Genomic DNA, 3,475 nt, shown 5'->3' on the forward strand with positions numbered 1-3,475 from the left:
TGAAATGTTCTCTTTCTATGATTGTAATCCTTGATTTGCTTGATTCTATATATCCATTTATTTCTTGTATTTATGCATTTGTATGATTGAGGCCATTACTTCCTTAGCCACTTACCCAAATAGCCAACCTTTCATTCTCCATTGTTAGCCAATTTTGAGCCTATGCTTAACCAACTTATTCTCAATTTAGCACATTACAAGCCAAGGCGGAAAACCAATAAAAGTCCTTGTTTGGATCTTTGATTAGCCTAGGCTAGTGAGAGTGTTTATTATTCAAAGTTGGTGAGGCTTGGGAACATTGGATGGGATAAAAGGGGTAGTACACTTTCATGTTTAGAAATTGGGTACATACTCATGTATTGATTAAATGAATAGACCTTATGCATTGATGTTCTTGTATGTAGTTTGACAAAAGAAAAAGAAATAAAAAGAAAAAAAAGAAGAAGAGAAATAAAAGTGAAAATGAGAAAAACAAAAGAAAAGAAAAGAAAAAAGTGTATATGGAAAAAGAAGAAAAAAAAATAATAAAGAGGGGACAAAATGCCCCAAAGTGAAGTCAATAAAAAAGAAATCAATGCATAGGTGTCATGAATCAAATAAGGATGCATGAATATGTAAGAAAAAAGAAAAAGTGAAGAATGGGCAGTTAGAATAGTTTGAACTTGTATAGGTCATTACATAGTTAGGTGGGGAAGTCTATGCTAATCAAAGATTCAAATCCTAGTCCACTTAACCATAAATGATCCTACCTTGACCCTAACCCCATTACAACCTAAATGAAAGACCTCATGATGAATGTATGCATGCATTGAATAAATGTTGATTGTTAGAAAAAAATCAAATTTTGGAAAGCTTGATTAGAAGAGAATTGAGTGAATTGACCCTTAAACACTTGAGTGAATAGAGCGGATACACATATCCGGTGAGGGTTCAAAAGTTCAATCACATGTGTTCACCTATATTATCTATACTCTTGCAAGTTTGAACTCCTTTTTGATAATTCAATACAATTGTGGTTTGGACTTAATTCCTATTGCCTAGCTCTTGTACTTACACATGTTCTTAGGAATCGATTTGTTTGAATTAAGCATTTGCATTTGCTTTAGGTAGTTGCATTTAGATAGGACTCATATAGTTTAGTTGCATCCAATAAATGTCATAACCCTTAGTTCCTTCTTATTTTAGCATGAGGACATGCTAAGGCTTAAGTGTGGGGAGGTTGACAAACCCCAAATTGACGGGTTGTTTTGTATTAAGTTTAGAGTGTTTTGATAACCTTTTGTCACATTTAGCCTATGAATTAGCATGGTTTTGTTATTTCTCCCATATTCGTGCTTAAGTGTAAAAACATGCTTTTTAAGCCTTATTTTGATGAATTCTAGTTCCTCTTTGATTCCATAAGATGCCTTGATGTGTTTGCTAGTAATCTCAGGTTGAAATAGGCTAGGCATGGATCAAAGGAAGCAAGGAAGGAAGCATACAAGTGGAGGGAAGCACAAAAAGCTAAAGAATTGATCCAGGCCATGCACGCGTACGCGCACAAGGCGCTCGCGCGCACATTGCGAAACAGGCCAAGGACGCGCACGCGCACCGCGCGCTCACGCGTTGATGGTGGCACATGACCTCATTAATGTAACACGTGCCTGGCGATTTTGGAAGGTTTTCAGCAACCAACTTTGGCGCCAAAATGCATATAAGAGCCAAGGAATGAAGGGGATTGACATACATTTACACCCATAGACTAATTAGGGGATCATTAGATAGATAGTTAGTTTTAGGAATAGTTTTCTAGAGAGAAAAGCTCTCACTTCTCTCTAGAATTAGGATTAGGTTTAGGTTAATCTCTCTTCTTAGATCTAGGTTTAATTCATGCTTTGATTCACTTCTCTTTTATCAATTCTTAATCTTCTCATCTCTCTCTTTCTAGTTATGTGCTTTCATAATTGTAATTCTTCATTTTGTTTTGGATAGATTGTTGTTCCTTAGTTTTCTTCCAATAATGCAATTTGAGGTAATTCATGATAGTTGTGATTTCCTTGCTTGTTGTTGTTAATTCTTTGCAATAATTGTAGCTATATTCTATTCTTGTTATCAATTTACTATGCTTCTCTTTTATGCCTTCCAAGTGTTTGATGAAATGCTTGGTTGGATTTTAGTGTAGCTTTTGTTCCTCTTGGCTTTGGTTGAGTAATTAGTGACTCTTGAGTTATCTAATCCTTTTGTTGATTGATAATTAGAAGTTGCTAATTGATTTGAATGCCTCTAAAGCTAGTCTTTCCTTTAGGAGTCGATCAGGACTTGAGGAATCAAATTGATTCATCCACTTGACTTTCCTCCATGCTTAGAGGTTAACTAAGTGGGAGTAATGGATAATTTGTTATCATGATTGAGGAGGATAACTAGGATAGGACTTCTAGTTCTCATATCTTGCCAGGAGTTTTATTAGTTATTAGTTTATTTTCTTTGCCATTTATATTTCTTGTTTATAATCTCAAAAACCCCAAATATAACTCACAACCGATGACAAGACACTTTATTGTAAATCCTAGGGAGAACGACCCGAGGTTTGAATACTTCGGTTTATAAATTTAGGGGTTTGTACTAGTGACAAACAACTTTTTGTATGAAAGGATTATTGTTTGGTTTAGAAACTATACTTGCAACGAGAATTCATTAGTGAAATTCTATACCATCAAAAATCCGTTCGTCACTACCACCACACAAGTTGGTCGTAAAGGTTGGCGCTCCTATTATGTTGCTGCGGAATATAGACCAAACTAATGGTTTGTGCAATGAAACGAGAATGCAAGTTAGAAGAATGAGAAACCATGTGATAGAATGTAAGACTTTAACCGGTAATTGATGAGTTTAGAAAACTCCAAATTAATATGATGATGATCAACATTGTTAAAAACTATTATTAGGAATTATTAATTTAATTTTGATTCAAAATTATGTGCTTAATAATTTCTGTTTTGTGTGCAGAATTTGATTATTGGGCTTAATGCAACTTAAAGCCCAAATGAGCTAAGAAAATAGATTCAGCCTTGCACAAAAATTCTACATAATATATGGCTGGATTATTTATATGATAATTGGGCCAGGGAATTAATATGAAGTCCAATTAATCTTTACTACAAGACCAACAAGGTTTGGTCCAAAAAATTGAAAAGAAAGAAGGAAAAAATAGTGCATGTTTGGTTCGGTTGTCCACTCTCATCTTTGGATGAAATTCAAATTTTTTAAACTTACTTTAATTGTATTGGTAACATGAAAGAGAAAATGCAAGTGATTTGATGGCATTAATTGATTTCACACGTTATAAGATATGGGGGAAAAAATGGATAATTAACTCATTTTAATTTCTTCCTTTACTTTCATTGAAAGTTTTTCACTATTCTCTCTCTTCCCTCTCTAGTTTCGGTCACTTCATCTATCAGGAAGAAGATTGAAGATGCAAGCTATCAGAGGTAGA

This window comes from Arachis duranensis, chromosome 9 (genome assembly GCF_000817695.3).
Source record: "Arachis duranensis cultivar V14167 chromosome 9, aradu.V14167.gnm2.J7QH, whole genome shotgun sequence".
NCBI classification, from domain to species: Eukaryota; Viridiplantae; Streptophyta; class Magnoliopsida; order Fabales; family Fabaceae; genus Arachis; species Arachis duranensis.